The following is a 7,636-nucleotide window of genomic DNA, read 5'->3' as shown; positions in this document are numbered from 1 at the left end:
AGACCTTGCTCAGACACACAAGGGCTGAGAGTATAAGTGGCTCAGCTCCTTGGGGCTGGGGGTTGGGTCCTAAGGGCAGCCAGTGGTGGTCTCAAGAGTCAATGAGTGAATGAGTAAGCCCACCGTCGGGTGGGAGGAGGGGGCCAGCCTGAGTTTAACTTGGAAAGTGCTTCTAGGAAATGATCCAACCATGGCTCTGGGAGGCCATGCGTCATCTGCCTCTCAGGAGCTTTGAGGCGGGTCCTTCAGTAGAACGTAGACCTGCACATCTCCAACCAACTCAGGCAAAATGATGAGAATTGCTGGCCAAAAGCCACGCTACCTCATCTAGTCAGGAGCTCTCCCAGGACAACCTGAACTGGCGATGGACTGAAATGCCAGCGCTCTTCCTTTTGTTTCTGCTCTAATCTGATGGCTTGATTTTTCTCAGACTAATATCCTCCATACAGTGGGGAAACATGTCCATTGCTGGCTATATTCCCAGAATCTAGAGCATGCCAATGCATAGCAGATACCCAATAAAGCATTTGTTGAGTGAACTAATTGGCTCCAAGTAGAACGAGGCACTACGTTTCCCCATAGTTACAGATCCAAATGGCAAAGGTTTGACCCTTCTTAGATGCAATCTCTGGCCATTTGGACATGGGCCAGCAGGTTGTGATCCTCATTAAACCTGAAAGGATGGGATGAGAAAGGAAATCCCAAAGGAGGAATGAAAGATTCAAGAGAAAGACACTACAAGGGGTTGAGGTCACCCAGCAAATCCCCATATTGAAAAATATATTTTGTGTGGTTTAAAAAGACATTACCTCATCATCATAGTCATCATCATCATCTACTGGTTAGAGTTTGAGTTCAATATTTAGAAGTGTGCTTTGGGGAAGTGATTGGAACATGGGAATGCTAACTTAATCAATAGGTCAATCTACTGATAGTCATGGTTGGTCTATTGGAAGCTGGTGGAAACTGAGGAAGGTGGAGCCTCAGAGGAGGGAGGGGGTTTCTGGATGAGTAATTTGTTTCTGGTCCCCTCTGCTCTCTGTTTCTTGGCCATCTGTGAAGTAAGTGGCTTTATTCTACCACACATACCCTGCCATGCTTGGCCACCACAGAACCCCACAGGGATGGGGCTAACTGCATGGACTGAAAACCTCTGAAGTTGTGGTCTAAAATGAACCTTTCCACCTGTTTTTCCCAGGTATTTTGTCATGACCATGGCACGCTGACAATAAAACATTTTCTTTCACCTCAAAGGTCAGTTTTGTTCTTCAGCTTTAAAACAAACGTCATGCCTGTGCTAGCTTTCTGTTGCTGTGGTAAAACACTGACCAAAAGCAACTCGGGGAGGAAAGGATTAATTTCATCTTTCTAGTCCCAGGTAACAGCTCATTACTAAGGGAAATCGGGGCAGGAATCCAAGGTAGGTCCCTGGAATGGGGAACCGAAGCAGAGGCCATGGAGAAGTGCCTCTTCCTTGCCTGCTCCTTGTGACTTGCTCATTCTGCTTTCTTAGAGAACCCAGGACTAGGACCTGACCAGAGATGGCACTGCCCTCATTATTAATAAAATGTCCACAGGCCAACCTGATGGAGGCAGTTCCTCCACTGAGGGTCTATCTTCCCTGATGATTCTAGTTTGGGTCACACACATGGCAGTTTGGGGGTCTTAAAGTAGCCCGAGTCCTGGGCCCTGCAATAAGCATGCTCCTTGGAGAGGTCAGCCCTGAAAGTGGCTGCTCCTTTGTAGGGACACACTATACCTCAGATGAAGCAGAGCACTCTGGTTTACACTATGGGGTTCCTCTGAACCTAGTACGCTCCAAGAGCACTCTTGTGTTTCAGTGTTGTGGACCTGAGTACACTTGTCAACCCAAGGAAAGATGCTAAAGAGGGGCGGGGCTTAGGACTTGCCCCAAGGTCTGCCTTAGTGTGCCAAGTCTCCCTCACATCCACCTTTTGCTTCCGTTCTAAGACTGCCATCCTCTGGTCAGTTTTCTTTCCTGGACTTTGAGGACCCACCCCCACACAGGGCCTTTCAAAGTACCATTCTCTGACACGTCACTAAAGAGTATGTGAGGGTGACCGGCAATGAAGGATGAGTGACGACACCAGTGAATGTTGGGGAAAAGCAAGGTTAAAACCACAGCAAGACACATCCGTGCACACCCATGGAAAACAATGACTTTCAAATGTTTTATTTCAACTTACAAAAGCAGAGTCTATTTCATCATTGGGGTTTACAGAGGACAGAATAGGGGCGCGCGCATGTGTGTGTGTGTGTGTGTGTGTGTGTGTGTGTGTGTGTGTGTATGTGTGTGCGTAGCTCCTCAGATGTAGGCTAGAAATAAATAGAACATTAACAGTAGTTTAAATAAATAAGAGATTGCATCAACACTCTCCTATTACGTCACATGGTCCTCTATACAATTACTTCTCATCCCGCTGTCTCACAGATCATGTCCGCCTACAGCAAGCCACCTGCTCCTGGATCAGCAAAGGTCACGGAACACTAACATGATACGGGCACTGCCTCTTGTCGGTCTGAGGAACCTCACATAGTCATTCACTGAGAGGTTGGATATCATTTCTAATGAGAGAAACAAGCTACGGAGCAGAGCCACCTGCTGGCAGAGCCTCACAGGCTGCAGTGGCATTCTTATCATAACCAAACATGTCAGAAAGGAGAGAGGCACGAGGAAGTCCTTTCATACACCAGTGGGAACTCCTGGCAAACATACATGATCCAAATGGATTTCTTAACATCATTTTGTCTGTACAAGTGGGACCTGAGGAATCCTGGGCAGATGCTCTTTGGATCTGGCAATTCTTCTTGTACAGATCTTACAGTAAGAGAACAAACTCTTTGCCTTTACAAGCCCTGCCCCACGACCCCGGGAAAAAAATGTTGGAAGACATGCATCCACATAAAAACTCATGCAAACAGACATTTACAGCATCATTTGTCATGGTTCTAAAGTGGAAGCAATTTAAATAGCCACCTACCAATGAACAGAGAAACAAAATGGCCGTACACATCCCTATAGTCGGGTACAATTTAATCACAAATAAGCACAGGGTACTGCTGCAGGCAACGACAAGGGTGAACCTCCAACTCAGGCTGCAGTGTGAACGAAACCAAGCAGAAAAGGCCACCCATACTGAAAAAAAAAATCAAATTTACGTGAAATATCCAGAATAGGCAAATCCATACAGACAAAATGTGGATTAGGAGTTCCCCTGGGCTGGAGATGTAGAAAGAATATGAAGTCTCACTTTGGAAAAAAAAATGTTTAGAATTAAAATAAGAGATAAGGTAGCAGCAATATTTAGACACCTAGATAATGTGCTAAAAACCATCAGCCTGTGCTCTTTAGCAAGGCAAAGGTACTCTCAGGGTTTTTATAACAGCCTATGCAGTAAGAATTGCCAAGTAAATAGTAAAATGAACACATACCATTTTAAAATGAGGTGTTTTGTATGAGACACTACAAATCCCACATACCACACCAGGAAGTATTCTGGTAAGGTACAGAACATCTGCCAAGCAGCACAGCCTTTTCAACACATGCAATAGTGTCACGCAGAACCTGTCTTCCAACTTGTCAGTCCTTATCAGATTTGGCTAAAATTTAATCCATCCCACAACTTCTTTTCCAGCATATGTATTATAAGACGACACAAACCAAACTCGATTTCTACACTTCCGTTGTTCATGAAGCCCCTCCACACTGAGGAACTAACTGTCATCTATCTAGAAAAAGAAGTCTGCTGGGACAAAACCATTTTCATTGCAACGCCAAAATGTTATCGCATTAACACACAGTGCTCTTTTCCAATGAGTCCGCTTTAAACCACAAGCATGCTGACTGTCAATAGCTTTAACCCCCATAAACAAAAGCTGTTTGGGTCATCTCAGTGGGTTTTCAGTGCATGGCAGGACAGCCACATCTTAAAACCCACTGCTGAGTAGGACTGGAGATGCAGGACGACACCTGTGAGTACGCCAGGGGGCCTCTGTGTTAAAGAACTAATTAGCTTTGTAGTGGATAGCATTCCATGGGTGGGTAAGGCATAGTGCTGAGAAACCCCACTCAAGGAGAAGATAAACAAGAGTAAGTCCTAGCTTAAACCGTTGTTGACCAACTGGACATGCTCAGTTCGGCTCCTCTGCACTAGAGTTCCCATGCTGCTCTCCCCCAAAGGGAAACACCATCAGCCCCTGATCCTGCTGTAGCTGCAGGTGGCAATGGCAACAATGGCAACAAGGACTACTCCTGGATCCCTAGCACCCTCACCTTCCTGAAGACGCCTGCCCTGAAGGACTTTCTCTAAGAGACCCACCCAACTTTAGCCATTGAGAACAGCTGGCCACAGAGAACACAGAGGAAAATGAGACTTGGCAGAGACACAATCCCGGGTGGGGGCAGGGCCCAAAAAGCCTACAGGAAACCCAGTAGGAAGTTTAACTAGAGGGTGGCCGGACAAAGTGCTTGTATGACAGGCATGAGGACCTGAGTTTGATCCCTAGAACTCACAGAAAAAAAAAAAAAAAAAAAAAAAAAAAAAAAAAAAAAAAGCCAAGCCCAGAGGCGTGCTCTTGAAATCCGTCTCAGCACTGGGAAGGCAGAAACAGGTGGATCCCTGGGACTTACTGGCCAGCCAGCTTCACATGAAGGATGAGGTCGTGGCCAATAAGAGGTCTCAAAACAACAATAGTGACAATGGCGATGATAGCTCCTGAGGAACACCATCTGATGTTACCTCTGGCCTCGACACGTGTGCGTGTGGCCTACTTTACAAAGGCCATTGATGGCTCTGTGATAATGCTACCTACGTGACCTGCTGGCTTCTGGTTCCCTCGCCCTGCAGCAGGGCATGAGATCTCAGAAACCCACTGCTTGTCAGAGAAACCCACCACACTGGGACTCAGAGTGAAGGTGGCTGCTGTTTGACAGTTAGGGTGGGACAGTGTTACAGGCTATGTATCACACTACCAGGCTAAGGACTGCGGTAGCCCTGCTAAACTGAGCTGTCTCACAGTGGGCAGATCATCCTAGTGGGGAGTTCTTTTCTTGAATTCCATACAATTCCCAAACTTGCTCCTCCTGTTTAAAAAACCTTTCTACCTGGACCTTCCTCCTCACTCTTCAATACCAGCCTCTGGCTGCCCTTCCCCTCCACTTGGGAACCTTCTATGGGCATACCTCTGCTCTGACACCAGTACACTTCTCTGATGTGGCCCTTCTTCAGAACCATGGGACTGATCTGTAGAGCCCAGTGCTAAAAAACCAACTATTTCAAAAAATTATTAAGAACATCAAGATGGCAAGAACAGAGCCCTAAGCCAAACCCAAGGCCATGTGTGAGCACACTAGCACACAAGCAGGCCCTTTGGACCAACTCCTCTTAAACACAGAGGGAGAAAGGAGCCTTCAACAGAGCCTGGGCCAGCACAGGCCAACAGTGGCCATGCTGGCAACTTATCATGAGCAGGGGACACATTGCCTCAGAGGTGGCTGGGGAAGAGCCTGAAGTCTCACCATCTCTCTTGGTTGATTGCTACCACTGGCCAGAGCACAAAATGCAAACTGGAGTGGAAGGTTAAGGAACAGAAAGATTTCTAAATACTCATTTTTTAAAACTGAAGTCATGTTTCTTAAGAGCCCTTCCTGAGCACAAAACCAAGCTCTAGATCATAAAGAGTCACCCAGCCACCCCATCCACCCCGCCCACACCATCCGGCCCCACCCATCCCACCCGGCCCTGCCCTCTCACTCCCTGGGGTGGGTGACTGCAACTGTGGGGGACTAGGAGGCTTGGGAGCTCAAGGCAGGCAGCTTGGGGGTGTATGGGAGCCCGGTGGCATGGGTATGTCAGGAGGAACTTCCCATTGTTAGAAAAGGCAAGAGGGTGGGAACTGCTGAGGAATCCCTTTCCAGCCTCTGGTTTCATGAGTCACTAAAGTCACACTTTCCTCAGATGAAGGGAGGCTTCACTAAAAGCAGAAGGTGAAATCAGATCATTGGGAAGGAGCCAAAAGCCACAGGCAAAGAGAGAGGGGGAAGGAAGGAGGGGCAGACAGATGGATAGATGGACAGTTGGACAGATAGATGGATGGATGGACAGATGGATGGATGGATGGATGGATGAGCAGAGGGACAGAGGAAAGGAATATCCAAAAGATTTGACACCACAAGTCCTGGACTGTTAGGCCTTCCTCCCGGGGTGCTCCTACAGTGAGCTTAGAAGTTACACAAATGCCACAACTTCTTGGTGCCATTTACCTTACATGTCTCTTGTCTGCCCAACCCTATGCTAAATACCCACCCTTAGTATTCATCTGATGCTCCAAGAGTCAAAAAGCTGCTGAATCCCACAGTGTCAACCCAGAAACTCAAACAAGCCAGAGAGTGATCTCCAAGACAAAATATCAATGACCAGTCCTCCACCCTGCCCAAAGGGGGGAAAAAGGCACCAAATGGCTGTGGAGGGTACGGAAGGAAGGAGCCTCACCTAAGCCATCAGAAGACTGGCGGCAAAAGGAAGAAAGAGAGTGGTTTGAAAAACAGGCTCTTTCCAGCTTTGTTTCAAGGTTTGAGGGTGGGGAAAGGTGAGTCACCTGGATGAGCAGAACAAGAGGCCCCAAATTCCCTGCATGTCTAGAAAACGAAGGCAAAAAGTGCAGCCCTCACTGGGAACAGCAAGCCCTGCTGGTGGGCATGCTGGGGACGGTGAGCCCTGCTGGTGGGCAGGCGCTGGTCAAAAAGGAGGAAGAGAAGAAGCTGCTTGAGGACACGAGCCCGAACCAACACCAAATCAAAGACCCGGATAAAACCCTAAAGACAGATTTACACAATGGAATACTACTCAGCTATTAAAAATGGTGAATTCATGAAATTCTTAGGCATATGGATGGAACTAGAAAATATCATTCTGAGTGAGGTAACCCAATCACAAAAGAACACACATGGTATGCACTCACTGATAAGGGGTTATTAGCCCCAAAGCCCTGAATACCCAAGGTATAATTCACAGACCACATGAAGCTCAAGAAGAAGGAAGACCAAAGTGTGGGTGCTTTGGCCCTTCTTAGAAAGGGGAACAAAATACTCATGGGAGCAAATACAGAAACAAAGTGCAGAGCAGAGACTGAAGGAAAGGCCACCCAGAGACTGTCCCACCTGGAGATTCATCCCACATACAGTCACCAAACCCAGATACTACTGTGGATGCCAAGACACGCTTGCTGAAAAGAGCCTGATATGGCTGTCTCCTGAGAGGCCCTGCCAGAGCCTTACAAATACAGAGGCAGATGCTCAAAGCCAACATTGGACTGAGAACGGGGTCCCCAATGGAGGAGTTACAGAGAGGACTAAAGGAGCTGAAGGAATTTGCAACCCCATAGGAAGAACAACAATATCAACCAACCAGACCCCCCAGAGCTCCCAGGGATAAGCCACCAACCAAGGAGTACACATGGCTGTTTATGTAGCAGAGGGATGGCCTTGTCAGATATCAATGGAAGGAGAGGTCCTTGGTCCTATGAAGGCTTGATAGATGCCCCAGTGTAGGGGAATTGAGGGCAGGAAGGAGGGAGTGGGTGGGTGGGTGGGTGAACACCCTCATAGAAGCAGGGG

Source organism: Mastomys coucha, unplaced genomic scaffold (assembly GCF_008632895.1).
Source record: "Mastomys coucha isolate ucsf_1 unplaced genomic scaffold, UCSF_Mcou_1 pScaffold22, whole genome shotgun sequence".
Classification (NCBI taxonomy): domain Eukaryota; kingdom Metazoa; phylum Chordata; class Mammalia; order Rodentia; family Muridae; genus Mastomys; species Mastomys coucha.
Note: the sequence above shows the minus strand (reverse complement) of the source record.